Source organism: Eubalaena glacialis, chromosome 14 (genome assembly GCF_028564815.1).
Source record: "Eubalaena glacialis isolate mEubGla1 chromosome 14, mEubGla1.1.hap2.+ XY, whole genome shotgun sequence".
In the NCBI taxonomy this organism is placed as follows: domain Eukaryota; kingdom Metazoa; phylum Chordata; class Mammalia; order Artiodactyla; family Balaenidae; genus Eubalaena; species Eubalaena glacialis.
In genome coordinates, this window is record NC_083729.1 from 7902192 (window position 1) to 7921156 (window position 18965).

The 18965-nt window shown below is 46.7% G+C and overlaps 1 long non-coding RNA gene across 1 annotated transcript in view; it reads left to right on the forward strand.

Annotated features, from left to right (window-relative positions):
* Nucleotides 1-11771, forward strand: part of LOC133074580 (uncharacterized) — a 32395-nt gene extending 20624 nt beyond the window's left edge. The window contains exons 2-3 of the long non-coding RNA XR_009697198.1: nt 11024-11147; nt 11243-11771. This is a non-coding gene — a long non-coding RNA (uncharacterized LOC133074580). The remainder of the gene's footprint in view (nt 1-11023; nt 11148-11242) is intronic.
* Nucleotides 11772-18965: the final 7194 nt, after the last annotated feature.

Below are 18965 nucleotides of genomic sequence, written 5' to 3' on the forward strand. Positions count from 1 at the left end.
AGAGGAGCCCTCGCTCGCCGCGGGTAGGGAAAGCCCGCGCGCAGCAACGAAGATCCAATGCAGCCAAAAATAAAATTAATTAATTAATTAATTAAAAAAGGGAAAAAAAAAATCTTAAAAAAAAAAAAAGAAGGGTGAGTCTCAGGAATTTATGGTGGATCCAAAAAAAGAAATAAAGTGGTGGGAAAAGAATGAGTCTATATTAATCTATATCATTCCATTTATGTAAAGTTCAAAAATATGCAAAACTAAGTACATTTTCAGGGATACAAACATGGTAACTATGAAGCACAGCAAGGAAATGTAAACAGACAATTCACGATAGAGGTACCCAGATGTTGGGGGCAGGGATGTGATGGGGAAGGGCACATGTGGCTGCCAAGGTGCCAGCCACATTCTGGTTCTTAAGGTGGGTTGTGGGTATGTGGGCGCTTGTAGCCCTGGTAGTCTTTACACGCTACACACTGGTTATAAATATGCTTCTATGTCTATTTATATCTACTAATATCTTCTATATCTACTCAATGAAAGCAGCGGTTCAAACGCTTTGAGTTTACAAGGGAGCGTCACTGTTGCTCTTCTTGGGCAGCCCTGCCTGCACCTTATAGCTGCTGTCTGAGCTTGTAATTGCTAACCAGAGTCTACTCTGTACAATCCCTGCTCCCACACACAGTGTTTGGTGTAGTCTGAACTTCTGGAGTGAGGATGGGATGGTGTCAAGGACCGCAAGGAGCGAGGCGGAAAACGGGCACTTTCCACAAAGACCTTAGAAGCAGGGAGTTGTCTGTGTCCTTCCAGAGCCCGTCTGGACCATCTTGTCTAAGAGTAGCCTAGCCAGGCTGATGCTAGGCCCTGCTTGGCCCTGGCAGATGCTTCATCTGACAGACGAATCACCAGATACCAAGCTTCGTGAGGAGGAGATAAGAATGGAATCCAGAAAGTCGATGTACCATCATGCTGTCTTACCTATGGTTGTCAAGGTTACCAGAGCCTCGTGTTTCTTGGTAACCACTCCTCCCAAAATAGCCACCATTGGTGCCAGCCAGCCAACTGCATCCTGTATCACAATCATCTTTTACACTGCTTTGAGGAGAGGCAAGGAGGCCCCTTTACATGGAATAAGATTTTACAGAGCACACAAACCGTTCCTCAGCAGATCTTTACCATAGCTGGGTAATCCCCATTTTTCAGACGACAAAACATTCTCGGAGAGGTTAAGTGACTTGCCCAATGCCAGGTGACTCTCAGGTTTCAGAACTGAATGGAAAGTCCAGATTTTTCTGAGGCCATTGATGGCCCACATGCTGCCTCTCCCGGCTGAAGTTCTGTTACCCTACAGGAGAGGGCTGTGAGATCGAGTCAGCTGAGAAGGTTTGAGTATGTTGGGCTGAGGTTCTACTTTTGTAGCTGATACTGCCACTACCCCCCTTCTTCCTCGTCAACTGAACCCCAATTTTGTTCAGGTGGGGGGCCTCCATGCTTCCCTGGATCTCCCAGGAAGTTGAGGTTGATTAGTTGTGGTGATAATTCTATCCCCCTTGCTAGTGATTGTTGAAATGCAGAACGTGACCCAGCCTCGGCCAGTGGAGGTGGGATAAGTCTGCAGGGCGGTAGTTCTTTAAGGAACGAAATTACCAGGAGGCAATGCCCCTCCTCTAGGCCTGCGTCCCTTTGCATGGCATAGAGCCTATTTGATGCCCACGAGGAGGTAAGTTGCTGGTGATGGCCGAGTGGAAGGGTGGAAAGCCCTTGGTCTGGCTCTGAGAGGTCTCCTCTTCTCGAAGCCAGGCCCCCTCCATCTGGTAGCATCTTGTTCATCTAGGTGCAGTCAAAGGGATCATCTTGCATCCCTTTGACTGCACCTACGGCCTCCTGCTCTGCAGTTGGGCTCTCTTCAGATGTGTCCTTCCAGTTCTGCTGGGCTGTGAGCCCCCTGGTCCTGGACGTTTGTCCCTCAACTTCCCCCACCCCCAGTCCAGTTTCTACATAGTAGAAGAGCTGGTGGGGAAGTCACTGGGGGCAGGGCTGCTTCTCCTGACTTGGGGATCCCTAGTGGGAGGTATCTGTACTCCCCTTCGTGGGGGACTCCCTGGTGACTCTCTGCAAAAGGTCTTAGCTTGGGTCCTCAGCTTGGGTCTTACTGTTGAAGCACAAGTATTGTCCTCCTCAACACCTTCGGAGGGTAGGCTTGTGTCGGAAACTCTTTCAGCTGGAAATCCTTCACAGTATAGACAATGATCATAATGCCAATTTGGAGGAAGTTAATATGCAGAAAGCTATCATTTTAAAAAGGACTGGCACTTTATTCCCCTTTATTAAGTGCCTGATTGTTAAATGTCTGGTTTGTGCTAAGCTTTGGGCTCAAAGGGAACGTTATACAAAAATAGTTAGGATGTGGCTCCCACTCTGGCAGCCCAGCGGAGAGGATGCATGCCCACAAAGGGCTCTGCCAGGTAGCAGAGGGCCACAGGTGCTGTGAGGGGTGTCCAGCACTGTGCTGTCGGGGCGACTTGGCCGGGGAGGCCACTGAGGGCGGGGGGGAGGGGAGGATGCTGACTGGTTGTTTGAGTTGCAAGGGGATGAGACTGGGGGTGGCCCAAAGCAGAGTGGGCTGGAGGGTCACCCATTTGGAAGTTTGTGTTCAAAGTAGTGGGAAGGGTAGCGCGAGTGTGAATCCTCAGGTCCCCAAATGCCAGGTGAAAGATTGGGGACTTTATCTGGCCTGGGAAGACTTTGAAGGGGTTCCAGTGGGAGGGTGAGACATCATTGTCGAGGCTGTGGTGGGACAGGTGAGTTGAGGGAGTTGTGAAAGAGGGAGACCAGTCGGGAGGCTGTGGGCATCCACGTGAGGGCTACCGGGGAGTGAAGGAGGTGCGGAGCTGAAGTGCCTGGATCCTAGTCCTGGTTTGGCCCCGTAGTTGATGTCACCTTAGTCAAGTCATTTCTCCTCTCCGGGTTCTTGTTTTCTCATTGCAAACAAAGTGGAGAGACACAGTGATCCCCATCACCCTGGGCCTCTATGCATGAGATGGAAAAGAAATCTAAATGGGTCATAGTCACGGACTGGATGTAGGGGCAGGAGGGAGGGCTCCAAGACGTCTTCCCAGTTCTGTGCATTTATTATGCAGGAGAGTGGAGCCCCAGTTTGCTTCACGGTGGGAAGAAGGCAGGAGAGAATGGATGGGCGTGACCGGATGGCCTCCCAAGGATGGCCTCTGTAAGGAAGGGGAGAGGTAGAGACAGTAGGACAATCCTTTTAAGACCTTGGCAACCAAAGGACTCCCAGTAATGGCTTTTCGATAGCACAACCTCAGCTGCCAAGTCCATGAGTGTTTAGAACCCAGATGTGCACGTGTCTGCAGCTGCTTGTTTTTCTATCTCTTCTGTAATTTTTTTGCTTGATTCCTGAGCATGTATCAGAGTTAATGAAGCAATTCTATTATTAAACCACTTAGAAATTTAGAAGACAATGTACTTGGGTTTGAATGGGATAATTAGATATTGGGGGAAAAACATTTGTAAGAGAATTACATATAAATCTCATGCATTACCGCCTTGTACCACATCCACGAAAAAATTTGGATCACTCAAAGAGCTCAGAAACGAGCTAGTTCATGCATTGTGGTAAAAAGCAAACTCATTTCTATTTCCAGAGGAATGCTTTATGAAACACTTCAAAATGTAGATCTGAAACTCCATTTCTGGTTCAACATCTACTGAGAAGGCTAAAATCATTTTTCGCTTTTGAAGAAGCGTGTGATGCTGCGGAAAGCCATGAGGATTTGCTTTGGCAGAGCCAATACCCGCTAGGACACTGGGGTGCCTTTCTATTCTGTGCTGTGAATCATCAAATGTATTTTAAGTTATGTTTTTGTTGATGGAGAAGTGGAGGCTTTTGGATATGGTGGGATGTGGAAGGGACCAGGGTGGGAGACTCTCCCCCAGGGAAGGGTCTGGTAAGAGCTCAAGGAGGCCTTGTGGTGTGAACTTGGGCTCCCAGTCTTGTTTCCTGCTGGCAGACACACAGCGAGGGACCTTGACCTTGGCATCAACCCACATTTGGGTGGCTCAGAAATTTACAAGTCTCATTCTCAGGCATTACTTCCCAGGTTTTAGATCCCCCTCAGAGACAGGTGCAAATAGTTTCCTTCCAAGGGTATGCATCGCTCACACACTCAGAGTCAGGGTGAATTTGAGTTGTGCCCAGCTCCAAATTTGTCTGGACTCTAAGTGCCAAGTTAGACCTACGTATGCCTGTATAAATGAGGGATCGGACACAGGACCGGAGGCAACTTGGAAGGGTGGCAGGAGCAATGGATTTGGAGCCAGGAAGATCTGAGTTCAAACCTGGCTTGGTCACTCACTAGATACTTGACCTTGGGCAAGTTAATTAGCCTCTCTGAGCCTTATTTTCCTTTTCTGTAAAAAAGAGCTGGTTACAATACCTTTTTCTTAAGGGTGTTAGGAGGCATAAATGAGACATAGGAAGTCAGTGGAAGCCCTAGCTTGGAGTTTACTAGCAAACCTGCCGTGTTCCCCAGGGGGGTGCGATCAGAGCACTGGAGGACCCTGAACTCTCATGTCCCATGTTGATGGTGACAGACCGCTGGCTTAGCCCAGAGGCAAGACCCTCCCACTCCCAGAGGCTGCTTTGCTCGGCACAATTTAGTGGAGACGTGACAGAGTGTAATAAGCCTCAAGGGGGCTTCGATGGAGTCATTTCTGAGTCTCAGCCCTTCCTCGCCCCGTGCCTGGCCCGTGGCCTCCGTCAACAACTGCCGGACGGACTGAATTGGAAGGGGGACTGAAGGAGCCTCAGATGAACAGAGAGAGGAAAATGCACATCTCCGCTTTTCCACCTCCTCCTCCTTCCCTCCCTCTCTCCTCCTCTTTATCTTTGTGTTACTTCTCTCTCTGGCTGACATGGTGTTCAAATAGCTCTAATTATTTAGTTGTCATTTTGAGTGTAACTGTTTGCCCGTGAATCGAATCACGTGTTTAACACTGTTTATTCAGATGTACTTTCTTACATTGTACTTTGACATGGGAGCTGTGGTTTTCATGTCAGAAGACCCTGGATGGAGTTCAAGAACTGTTACTCAGTAAGTCTGGGGACCTGCCCCCCATCGAACTCCATCTTCCCTCTCTGGGAAATGGGGGAGATGCCAATCCTCTTCCTTAGTGTTCTGAACGCTCTGTGTTAACTGGGAAGGTATGAGGGATTCTTGGTAGAACAGATGCCTTCCCGAGGGAAAGGGCAGTTGCCCCCTGGAGAGGAGTGATGAGGGCCAGGCGTTTACAAGGCAGGATCTTCAGACTGGGAAGAATTGCTTTAAGAGTTTCTGGAAGCTCCTGGGGAGTACTTGTGCCCCATAAATTCTTTATGAGGAAGTTAACCAGCAGGCCCGGCGCTACAGCAATTCCCAGTTCTTTTATACACTCTATGATGTCCTTGGGCGATATTAAAGCAATTTTTTCCCCTAAAATATTGAACAATGAGGAAGGGAATCCTTATGAGGTTGCTCCATTGAACTCCGAGCTGTTTGGTGTTGGAAAAATCTTGTATTAGACTGCTCAGGCTGCCATAACAAAATACCCTGAACTGGCTGGTTTAAACACCAGAAATTATTTTCTCATAGTACTGGAGGTTGAAAATCTGAGATCAGGGTGCCAGCATGGTCAGTTTCTGGTGAGGACCCTTTTCCTGGCTTGCAGATGGCCATCTCCTGCTGTGTCCTCCCATGATGGAGAGGGGGTGCCTGTGTCTCTTCCTCTTCTTACTAGGGCACTAGTCCTGTCTGGTCAGGGCCCACCCTATGACCTCATTTAACTTTCATCACCTCCTTGAAGGCCCCATCTCCAGTACGGTTACATGGGCTTCCACACATGAATTCTGGGGGAGGGACACAATTCAGTCCACAGCAAAGGACAAGTGTTGAGTCCACGTAAGTGGAAGGAGCTGGGGCTTAGGAGTCAGAATGATCTGGGTTCAAACCCAGCTCTGGTGCCTGTAGCTGAGGGGCTTGGGCAAGTTATTAATCCTTCCAAGCCTGTTTCCTCTTCTTTAAAATGTGGAAAATGGGATCATAGCTCCCGGGGCTTGTGTAAGGATTAGGCAAGGGACTGACTGCACGTTGAAGAAGTTGAGCTATCTTTAGAGCTGCCTCTGCTCCCCATTCTGGAAGCCTGTCATCCTGAGACGAGAACACAGTGTCTAGGAGGGGCCCCAGGCTCTGTTCCATCCCAATGAGGATAATAATACCTGTCGAGGTTGTTAAGATGAACTAAGATACCACATGGTGAAATACCTAATTCAGTTCCCAGCAGGTAGCAGATACCCAATAAATGTTCTTGCACCGTGGCTCCAGGTGAGGCCTGAGTTGGGAGGGTGTCAGTCCACAAAGATTTATTGAGCATTTACTATGTGCCAGGCACTAGGGACATAACAGTGCAAAAGACAGGCATGGCCCCTGCTCTTACGGAACTTAGAGTCTTTGGGGAGAAGGGAGACGGGAACCAGATTATCACAAAGGCTTGTGTCTCTGGTCTTGGGTCCAGACCCACCTGGCGGGGGCCTGCTGCGGCATAGACGGTGTCCTCCAGAGGGGTCACCCTCAGGTCCCTCGGGCTCATCCCTTCCAGGGGAGGGGCCCCGGGTGGGAGAGTGCGGCATTCCTGCCCTAAGTCCCTGGCGCCTCATCACATGCCAGCTCAGCTTGCAGCTATGCGAGCCCTCTCCATCGTCTCCTGTTTTTGTGTCCTCGGGGCAGCCACTGAGGGTCTCCGTGAGTCACCGAGCCACTCCTTAACCCCTGGTCCTGCTCACGGTGGGGAAGAGCATTCCATCTATAACAAACACGTTCCGGGAACCGAGGAGCCTCGGTTGCTGATACTACCTATGCACAACGATTGCAAGTTTCTACCCTCTTGGTGGTGCTGAGGGTCTCATAGTCTGCAGAATGCAAGGGATGGGTCAGGTGGTGTGAGGCCAGATTTGGCATCACCCAGATTTGGCAAAAGCGAGAAAAGGGGACATAAGTTTGTCACCTTGACTACCTGCTTAAGTTGGCCTTTATATTGGCAGAGCGCTCAATGGAGTAGAAATTTGAACCATTGCTTGGAGAGTTTATGGAGGCCTCCCTGAACTGTTCTAATACTCTCTTCTCCTTACCCATAACTGAGGGTCAGCAACAAACAGATTTTTTTCTTTGAAAGAAATAGAAAGCCTTGGGACTGGTGAGCTCACTGCTTTAGTGAGCTCCCTACTCCTTTGCTATTCGGTTACTTTATCTCTGTGAACACCTGTATTTAGACGCTGGGGCAGAGGCTGCGAACGGCCCTTCTTTCTTTTGGCAACAGGAGCCCCTGAGTTTTAAGCAGGCATACATCAACCTTAACCCTAACCCTAACCACAGACCACATTTCCTACCTTCCCTTGCAGCTAACTGTGTCCATATGATTAACTTTCGGCCAGTAGGATGGGAAAGGAAGTGGTGCATGCCATTTCCAAACTATTATGATTTTGAAACCAGATTATTATTTTTATATGAATAGTTTGTATTATCTAGAAGATCAACTTACTTTTTTAAGTATGTAAGCTGCTTGCCCTGCTCACTCTTTCCACCTTTCCTGGGCTGGGATGTTGAGGGGGTTCTGAGGGGCCAGGGTTCACCACGTGGGCAGTGATGATGGCCTCGGGGATGGTGAAGCACAAGGCAAGGAATTTGGGTCCCTAAATGACCTCACTGAGCAGAGATACCTGCCAGTCTTGGCCCACTGCCCGCATTCAGACAGTTACGTGAAAGAGAAACATGTCTATTTTAAGTCCCTGTATTTGGGGGCCTCTGACACAGCAGTTTAGGCTAAACCCTAAATAATTTCCATGTTAGCAGAGTTAAGGTGTGGTTAGGCATCTAGTTATCTGTAATATGGTTCTTTGCTGGATGCTGTTTAGAATTATATTATTTATTGCTACCCCTAACATACGTAGGCTGCAAAAACTTCCTAAGATATCACAGTGGACAAATTCTACCCATCTTGCTTATAATTTTGAATTCCTTTTAAGGTTAAAACCAAGTATATGCCAGGTAGCACTTTTGGAAGATATAATTCTTGACAAGCTTGTGTACTTACTTAGATCAGGCACTGAAAGTTATATAATCTGGTGAATTTCCTGTATGCTTTGACTTCCAGGAAAGTTAGAGCCGGGTAAATTTAATGCTTACTATAATAAACCTATGTTACCATAAGATTCTTTTTATTGTGTTTCTTCCCCTATGTACAGTTAATCTTTGCTTGTTTGTGTGTTTGTTAAGGGACTTATTATACCCACCGTCACACCTCTTGCTGCCTTGCCCGTGCTATTCCCCTGCCATGCATGTCCTTTCCCCTGTGCACTAAAAAGCCCCCTCTTTCCTTATGACGCACTTTAAGTGTTTTCTCTCTGCACTGACAACCTTCTGTACAGAGCACTCCTAGACTTCCATTAGAGCTTCTATCACGCTGAATTTGCTTTAGCTGGTTGACAGCTTCTATTAGAGTGTGAGCCTATTGTGACCCTCACCGCTAATTGTCCTCTTTACAGGTAGGAGTAAATTTGTCCTAGATTGATTTTCTGTACGTTGATCTGCAAAACTCATGGAGACTAGCAAAAGCCAAGAGCTTGAGGCAATCAATTCTGGTAGATTCCTGAGGTAGCCATGTCATAAAAGCTGTAATGGTAGGGCTTCCACCCCATCCCCTGACAATGACATGAGAGGGGCTGGTGGTCTCCTAACCATGGATGCTGAGATGGAGCCAAAATCCCACCGTGATATACTGATGTTGGATCCTAGTCTCTGATCTGGCTTGGGAGGAGCCAGCACCCCTCTAACTGTGCAGCTGAAAAGCCTCACAGCCCAAGGGCCACTGTCCCTCCCTCCCCCAGATTCTGATGCCCTACTACTGCTCCATGAGTCCCCTCAATAAACAGGCTCCAGAGGACCAGGTATGTGTGCTGTCTGGCTATTTACCTGCTTACTTCCACACCTGGGATCCATTCTCCATTTCTTCCTCTTAGTAATAGAACCTCATGAGGGTTTTTTTTGGCACACGCGGCTACCCAAATAAAGGCAATTTTCCCCAGCTACTCTTGCAGCCCATGTGACCATATGACTAAGAAGTAGCCAACGGAGTATGCACAGAAGTGATGTGTACAATTTCCAGATCACATTTTTATTAGGAGATTGTGTGCCTCCCCCCAACCCCACCCCATAGTCCTACTGCCTGTCCTCTGGGCTGGAACATGCAGGTGATGATCTGAGTGAATTTTGACCACAGTATGACGATAACACCCTAGAGTGTGACAAAGCAGTAAGACAGGAGGGCCTTGGGTGCTGGAAATGTTCTGTATCTTGATCTGGGTGCTGGTTACACAGGTGTATACACATATAAAAATTAAATGAGCTGCCCTCTTAAGAGTTCTGTGCTTTATTATACGTAAGTTATACCACAGTCAGAAAAAACACAGAAGGAACCTGGTTCCCTGAATGACCCTGTGGAGTAGAATTCATCTCTGAAGTTTTGTAACAGAGAAAAATAAACTCCTATATGGTTTGGGCCTTGTATTTGGAGAATTTTTGTTCTAGCCATCTAGCTTGTACCTTAACTAATATATTTCTTAAGTGTAGGACTTTAAAGTTTTTGTCCCCATGATTTCCGCAGAGCTTGGTGACTAAAAGATGCTCAAATATCTGTTTAATGAATGCACGTTTTTATATGTTTTTTATCAGTATGTTATATAAATCTGGAAAATGGAAAGAGTTACAGCATGTAAGAGGAGGGCACCTCTTCCCACACAGAGTGGAACCCTGAAGTGGTTAGTGCAGCTTCTCAACTCACCTCCTTCCCCGGCACGTCCTTTCAGTGGGATCTGCTATAGCAGTTTTCAACTTGCTTTGGTAAATGACAAGGACTTTCTGAGACAGGAAGTGCTGCCTGCTCTGCTCTGCTGATGGGTGAGAAGTGGGTGTGGATGTCACGTGGAGAGCTGGGGTTGACCCCCGAGTGCTGATTCATGCCCCGGGACTCACCATCATTCTGTGCTCCACAGCCGCCAGGCTCTGGGCCACGGGGAAAGGTGTAAAGGGTGGTTCAGGAGCGGCCAGGCAGGCAATGCTGCTGGTGCACCTAAGTCCTGGGGGCAGGTTGTGAAACAGGAGGAGGAAGGGCTGACAACATAGCCGGCAGCCTGCTGTGCCCCGGCGGCGATTGCTCTCTGGTTGGGTTGGGAACACTGGCCTCTGTGATTCGGGCTGTGCCAGGGGCTGGGACTTGAAGAGGAAAGACACACACTGTCCTGTCCTCAAGTGGTCCACAGTCCAGCTGGCAAAACATGCCCTGGACAAACATCAAAATAAAAGCAGTGCTCTCTTATTTATCTGATTAAATGTCTGGCACCTTTCATATGTTATTTTATTTTCATGAAAGTCTGACAAAGAGTATTGTTTATACATGAGAAAACAGAAAGTTGGAGAGGTAAAGTGAGGGCCCAAGGTCAGAGCCGGGAGGCCACACTGAACTGGACCTGAGGACACTGAGACCCATCTCTCTGCACTGGGTCCCACTCTGGCTGCGGCCACCCCTGGCTGGAGACCAGGGGTAAGGACTGCGGTAGGGCCCTCTGCAAGGTGCTGGGATAGGGCTTCCCTAGGCCCTGAACTTGGCCTCAGAGAATGAGTGGTAACCCACCCAGAGACAGAAGGTGGGTTTGGGGTGGGAGAGGGGGTCATTCTAGACAGCAGGGGCAGCACGTGCGAAGGCCCAGAGGAGAGAAAGCACGGTGCAATTTAGTGTGGTATTACTAAAGCTCTGGTGTGCAAGGGGTAAGGAGGATGGGAGGTGAGGCCAGAGAGGCGAGCAAATGTCCTGTGGTGCCTCCCTTTGGGGTGAGCCCCTGGAGGTGGAGGGTTAGTCATCCATCAGTAGGATGACACCACTGCCAATCAGCGGCGCTCATTCCTTCCTTCCTTCTTTCACTGACCAGGAGCAGGGCTCTCTGTGGGGACTGGCGGTGGACCTGTGGGAGAGAGCATCATGCCTGGAGGGGCACCCGGGCTGTGTGGGCCCCCTGGTCCCTCATTCTACGTCATCTCCCTGGGGGACCACAGGTGAGTCCTGAAGATCCCCCTTTCCCAAAGAGTTCTGTGGTAAAAATCCATTGAGAAAATGAGGCTTATTTCCTCCTTTTTGGACATTCTTGCAGGTCAGCTTATTAAAGTCACTGAGAAGTACAGAATTATTTTGAACTTGGTGTACCAGTTTCCCCAAGCTGCCGTAACAAAGTACCACAAACTGCGTGGTTTAGAACAGCAGAAATGTCTTCTCTCCCGGTTCTGGAGGCTGGAAGTCCCCAGATCAAGGTGTCAGTAGGGCTGTGCTCCCTGTGAAACCCACAGGGGAGGATCCTTCCCGCCTCTTCCAGCTTCTGGTACTGCTGGCATCCTTGGTGGTCTTCGGCAGCTGCAGCCCTTCAGTCTCTGCCTCGTGGTCGTCTTCTCCCTGTGTGAGCCTCTCTCCTCTTCTTATAAGGACACCAGTCGGATTGGATTAAGGCCCTACCCTGCTCCAGAATGACCTCATCTTAAACTAATTGCGTCAACAAGCCTATTTCCAAATAAGGTCACATTCTGAGGCACTGGGGGTTGGGATCTCCATGCATCTTTTGGGGACAATTCAACCCATAACTCTTTTGTTTAGCCCAGAATTTCCACTGAACTTATTTTTTTTCCTCCGAACTCTTTTGAAAATGCCCCTTAATGACCCCTCAGAGCTGGTGGAGAGAGCAGCTCACTAGGGGAAATGCTGCCTAGGATGAACGAGGTGGAGCCAACCAAGGGCTGCGGTGACATAGGAGAGGCCTCCTGGGGCCGACAGTGGAGTTCTGGTCCCCCCTGTGGGGAAAGGGAAGGTCCGCAGGGTGGGGACACAGGAGTCAGCTTATCCACACGGGAAGGTTCTCCAGGCCTGCCTGCCGTCCTGGGCCTCGAGGACCCCACAGGGAATGTGGGCTGGAGCAGGATTCGGGTCCAGGTCGTCTGTCCCCAGAGGAGCTTTTTCCACTTCAGGGCCCATCAGAGCAAAGAGGCTGCAGAAGCACAGCAGGTGGCGTGTCCCAGCTCCTGTCACCCCTGGGCCCGCGCCACCTCACGGGCTCCGGGCTGAGATGTGGGTGGCGTTGTCACGTCGACTGAGCTGGTCTGTGGAAAGCACCCAAAATAGCCCACTGGCCTGTAAACAGGTTTTCTCCCTGCTCATCCATTTCCCCTCAACTGGGCTTAGACCTCTGTCTATAGCTCCCACCCCACACTTTTTCACTTTGTTATTTCTGGGGAGAAGATTGAGGAAAATTTACAATTTTCTCTGCAGTAAAAAGATGTGGATTCCAGTTCAGGGTTTGCCACCAACCTGCCATGTGACCTTTAGCAAAGTCTAACTTCATCTTTGCATTCTTACATCTTTCTGTTTATGTAATGGAAACAGTAATAACGGTGACCGTGCCTTCCTCCCCCTGCTGTGGTGAGGGGCACGTGGGTGAGAAGCAGAGAATTAACACCCATGACCACTTTCCTCACCTTGATTCTGTGCAGGGACTATTCTAGAAGCAGTGACTCTAAAAGTTTCCTGTCAGGTGCGATGTACAGAACGTACCATGTGAGTGAGATGTAGCTCTTTATTTATAGCTCTCTCTATACAAAAACATGGTATTTAGTCATGTACTAATCAGAAGAAATTAGCATAAATAGTGCTTCTTTTCTCTTTTAATGATAAACTTTTGCTTAAAAAGAGAGAACAATCTCTGAGTATGGTAATAATGATAAAAAATGTTAAGTCAGGTTTAGTAAGATGTGATTGACATATCATAAAATTTAGGTTTACAGTTTTGTGAGATTTGCCAAACGTATATAGTTGTGTAAACATCATCACGATCCAGACAGAATATTTCCTTCACCCTCAAAAGTTCCCTCTTGTCCCTTTTGAAGTCAGTCACTCCTCCCACCCTCATCCCCTGGCAACCTCTGGATTTCTGTCCTTAGAGTTTTGCCTTTTTCTGAATGGCTTATAAATGAAGTCATACGGTAGCTTTTCATGTTTGACTTCTTTCTCTTAACATAATGTTTCTAAGATTCATCTGTGTTGTTGAATGTGTCAGTAGTTCGTTTTTTTATAGCTGAGTCCATGGTAGGAACCTAGTACAATTTATTTATCCATTCTCCCGTTCAGGAACATTTGGGTTGTTTCCAGTTTGGAGCTCTTGTGAATACAGCTTCTATGCACATTCAGGTACAACTCTACAGCCATATGCTTTCATTTCTCTTAGGAAAATATCAATACTTAGATGTGGAATGACTAGATCATATGGTAGGGTTATGTTGAACTTTTTGAGAAACTGCCAAACTGTTTTCCAAAGTGACTACCCCCCAGCCGTGTGTGAGTCCCAATTGCTCTGTATCTTTCTAAGTACTTAATATTCTCTCTCTCTCCATATAAGTGTGTGTGTGTGTATGTACATATATATATATATATATATATATATATATATATATATATATATAAATTTTGGCCATTTTTATAGGAGTGTCGTAGTAGCTCACAGTTTTAATTTGTATTTCCATAATGACTAATGACATTGAGCATCTTTTCATGTCCTATTTACCATCCATGTTTCTTCTTAAGTGTCTGTTCAAATATTTTGCCTGATTTAAAAATTGGCTTGTTTTGGTGAATTTTGAGATTTTAGGAATATTTTGGATTTGTTAAAATCATGTATATGTTTTGCAAATTTTTTTTTCAGTTTATGGGTTTTTTTTTTCATTTTCTTAAGTGTCTTTCAAAGAGCAGTTTTTAATCTTGAAGAAGTTCAATTTTTTCCTGTTTTGATTACTACTTTTTGTGTCTTATCTAAAAAACCTTGCCTAATTCTCAGGTCAGAAGGATTTTCTTTTATCTTTTCTTCTCAGTGTTTTATAGTTGTTGGTTTTACATTTAGGTCTATGATATATTGATATCTTGAGTTAAGTTTTGTATATGGTGTGAGGTATGAGTTGAAATTCTTTTAATTTTGTGTATGGATATCCAGTTGTTCTTGCACCATTTGTTGAAAAGACTAACCTTGCTCCACAAATTATCTGTTCACCTCAGTAAAACATCAATGGACCATACATGTTTGGTTCTCTTTCTGGATTCTCTGTTTTGTTCCATTGATCCATATGTCTTTCTTTCATTGATACCACACTGTCTTGGTTACTGTGACTTTATATTGTCTTAAAATCAAATAGTGTGAATCCTTCCACTTTGTTCTTCTTTTTCAAAATTATTTTAATTTTTTTTTGCATTTCCATACAAATGTTTGGTTTATTTCTACAAAAAGAGCCTGCTGGGATTGGATTACTATCACTCAGAATCTATAGTAGATCAATTTTAGAAGAACTGACTTATTAATAATATTGAGGCTTCTGATCCATGAACATGGTATATCTCTCCACTGATTTAGGTCTTCTTTGATTTTTCTTATCAGTGTTTTGTAGTTCTCAGCATACAGAAAACTACATATTGTAAAAGCTTTATGACTAAGAGTTCCCTGGTGCCCAGCAGACCTGATGTGAGGATCATAGACCAGAAGAGGCCTGGGGGTGGGGCAATGATGAGGAGGCTATGTGGTGTGTGGCCTGGTTGCAGGAGGAGCCCATGGACACCAGGCCATGATGCTCAAGGACTAGGCAGCATGGCAAGGGACTAGGGAGGACAGGTATCCACCTTCTCCCTCTGGGCTTGAGCTGCCCTCATACATAGATATCCTAGGGAGGATAAGGGGAAGGGGCAGGATCTAAACTTGAGTATATATGCAAAAGAGTCAAAGTTTAAAATTGGAAGTGACTGGGTGAAGTTAAAGTCGAATTCCCACTGCCGGCCCGTCATCAGCAGAAAAGACTGGAAAGCAGATCAAGGTGTTGACAGGGCCATGCTGTCTCTGAAGGTGCTAGGGATGGACGTGTTGCAAGCCTCTCTCCCAGCTTCTGGGAACCTCAGGTGTTCCTTGGCTTGTCGATGCATCACTGCAATCCTCCATCTTCATAGAATGTTCTCCCTGCATCTCTTCACATTGTCTTCCCTCTGGGTGTGTCTGTCTCTGTCCAAGTTTCCCCTTTTTAAAAGGACACTAGTCATATTGGATTAAGGACCACCCTGATGACCTCATTTTAACTTGGTTAAATCTGCAAAGACCTATTTTTAAATAAGGTCACATTCTAAGGTACTGGGGGTTAGGACTTCAGCATGTCTTATTTGGAGGACACAACTGAATCATAGTACATCCTACAGAGATAGGGCTCCCCAGGGTTCTCTTTGGGATATGCTGCCCTAGACATCAAACTGCAGGATTCTAACCACACTTTCACCACAAAACATGTGGCTATCAAAAGAGGTGGCTGGAGGACAGTACAAGGAGCACTGGCCTTGGGGAGGGTGGCAAATCTGGGCCCAAATCCTGGCTTTGCTGTGTGACCCCAGCAAGTCAAATCACCTTCCTGTGTTTACTTTTATTACCTGTAAAACTAGAATAACTATCATCCATCTTAGGTCTACTTGGGCTGCCAGAACAAAATACTGTAGACCAGGTGGCTAAAACAACAAAAATTTGTTTTCTCACAGTTATGGAGACTGGAAGTCCAAGATCAAGGTGCTGCTGATTTGGTTTCTGCTGAGAGTTCTCTTCCTGGCTTGTAGGTGGCCACCTTCTCTTGTGTCTTCGTATGGCAGAGAGTGTGAGCTCTCTGTGTCTCCTCTTATAAGGACACTAATCCTATTGGATCAGGACCCCACCCTTATGACTTTATTTAATCTTATTTGCTTCCTTGAAAGCCCCATCTCCAAATATAGCCACACTAGGAGTTGGAGCTTCAACACATGAATTTGGCAGGGACACGCACATTCAGTCCACAACATGGTCTCTTGTTAGGAGGATTAAATTAGATACCACATATTACTGTTAGCATGAGGCCTTGAGTATATTAAGTGCCCAATAAAAAAGCACTACCTTCCCTGAACTGTCTACATGTTGGAAATATATTTCTCTCTCATGTTTGGATCTTTATAGCAGGTGAGCCTATATCCTAAAAAACACATTGGGATTGCTGAGAAAGGAACACAGCAATACAGCCACCAGAAAGATGCAGAAGCTGTTATTGACTTGGAAAATCCTGGAGGGACCTTGTTTAATGGAACCCTTGCTGATGTCCACTGTGTGTCTAGGTGCTGGGGTTATGTGGCTAAGAAGCCAGAGGGAGCAGGGAAGCTGAATGCTTTGGGCAGGAGGGGGCCAACAACATCTTTTACATAGTAGAAGAATGAAATTCTTGGGTAAAGGGGAAAGGTCTTTCCCACTCCCATCAGGATCCGTTATATTGCCATCTCCACTTTCAGTCTTATAGGCCGGTATTAGGCTTGCAGTAGTCATCTAATGGGAAGAAGGATGGGAGCTAACATTTACTGAGCACCTACTCTGTGCTCGGAGATTTCACACACAGGATTGTTTTCAGTTTCATTTACTTGACTTGAAAGTGTCCCAGTGAGAAATCTGAGGCTCAAGAAGACAAAGCTAGTGAGTGGCAGAGCCGGGCTTCCACCTGGGTCTGTCTGACTTCATCGTGCTTTGGAGTCATAAGCTTTAAAGAGACAGCGTTGCGGGTGTTACATTAGCTATGTCCCACATGTGTATGCGTGAGGTCCTTGACAGCAGGGACCTCATCAGATTCATTTCTACCTCCACCTTGAGAGCATCCAGCATAGTAAGAAGCGTGTGGTGGGAGGCGCTTGTGAAATGTTTGGTGGCTCCATGACGGATGGGCAATGGATGGATGTAGTGACCAACATCCTCCCTGTGAGAGTCCGGCCAGCAGCCTTTACGCCCGAGAGTCCCTAGGCACAGGCTGGGACCACCACTCTGAGTGCTCAATCCTCTCTCCTTTTTGTGAGAAAAGTAAGTGAAAAGGAAAAAGGATTGCTTTCTTGGTATTCCTTGAGTCCTGGATCAGAGGATGCCCAATCTGGCTTCTTGGCTTTGAGTCTGCTCTCGCCAGGATCTGTCCCCATTTGCTTTCTCATGTCTGCTGGAATAGGAAAGGGTTCAGGATCTATGGTCTGAAAACAGCCACAGAAACGCCTTCAGAAACTGACACGGCCACGTAGGAGGGAGGCGCACTTCTTAGCCTTCATCCTGCTGACAGAGATTTGGTTGTTTAGCTACGTTCATTTAAAAGTCGACTTACCCCAGAGACGGGGAATAGAGTGCTCTAGAGCTCAAGTGGTGTGATTTTTGCAAAAGTCAGACACTGGGTAAATCAACACCACTCCCATTTTAAAACTATCAAAATAAAGGTCTATTTATTTAAGCTGTTTATTTGGTACAGACAGGCTGCCAGGACTACAAATGAAACGTTTGTTCCTGCTGATGGCTTTGAAAGGCCAATCTTCCTTTCATGCTAAGAATCCCAGTAGCTTAACCCCTCCATCCCTCTCTGGTCTGCCATCTTTGCCTTGAGCATTTCTCGGAGCTGTCATGAGCATCCATGTCGGGTGGGGGGACAGCTTTATTAAAGACTGAGCTATCTCTGTCTGAGGGATTATCTCTTCCACTGGTGCTGGTATTATTTAACTCTTGCTTTGCAAATTAGTTTTTCACATATTTGCACACACACTTTTCCTGCTTGAGGGCAGTGATCATTTCCTACGAGGCCTTCACTGTCTCGCACATAGCATTAAATAAATAGATGCGTGCGCGTGTGCGTGTGTATACGTGCCTGTATACATAAAAATGTGCACTGTTACCGGGGTTGGGAGAGTTAAAAAGCCAACACCCCCCTCCCCACACACACACAGGGAGGCAATCAGCAGATAATTTTTAAGCCCAGCTGCTTGGGGGGTGGAGGGGGAGGTTGATAACAGGACCAAGTCAGCAATTATCATTTAGAGGACTTTATGTACTGGGGAGAAGCTTTTAGGGAAACAGCCCAGATGTCATTTTCTTCTAAACCCCACTCAAGATTCTCACTGTGGCTGCCCAGAGAAATAAAGGTGCCCATTTGCATGGGAGGTAAGTTGTCCCTTCAGACATTTATTCAAGGGCAGAAAAAGACAGGGCCAGTGAGAACAAGAAAATCAGCCAGTGGAAGACAGGTGAGGGCAAAGATGCTGAGAACTCTTCTTTCATCATTTTCCAGCTTGGGACCTTGGGATGTTGCCTGTAGATCTTCCTGAGAGTAAGAAGTAGATTTGCGGTTAGCACAGAAAGCAGTAGAAAGAAAGAGGAAAATGATGTGGCGTATCCCAGTTACCATGGAGGAGAGATTAGCTGTGAATAGTAGAAGCTGATCTTGTGCACTGCGTTGATGGCTTAGGAAGCTCTATTCATTCTACCGTGTGGTTCAGCGTTTCTCACCTACCCCTTTGGTTGTCTTCATAATACGTGTTCTTTATGTGTTCAAGTGACAAGAGCCTCAGGTATTGCTCACGGGGTGGATCCTACTGACATTCTCAGGTTTGAGGTCTTTTGAGTTTGTGCCACCCACTCCTGGCATACAGGCTGCACCCTCAAAACTTGGATTTCCCAGAATTAGACTCCATTTACATATTCATGCCAAACCATATGCCCCCGTCTTTTATTCAAAGCATATGGTTGCCTTAGGATGGCACCCCAAGTCCTCATCCCCAGGCACTACCCTGCTCTCCGAACGTACCAGCCTCTCTCTATACCTCTAAGCCCTCGCACTTCTGGATGAAAAGTGTTCCCTTCCCCTAACTGCTTGTTAGTTTCTCACTCATCCTTTAAGACTCCATGTCACCTTTCTGAGCTTATTTCATATCTGTAAAACTAGAGTAAGTATCTGTGTTAGTCTGGGCTGCCATAACAAAATCCTGGGTGGCTTAAACAA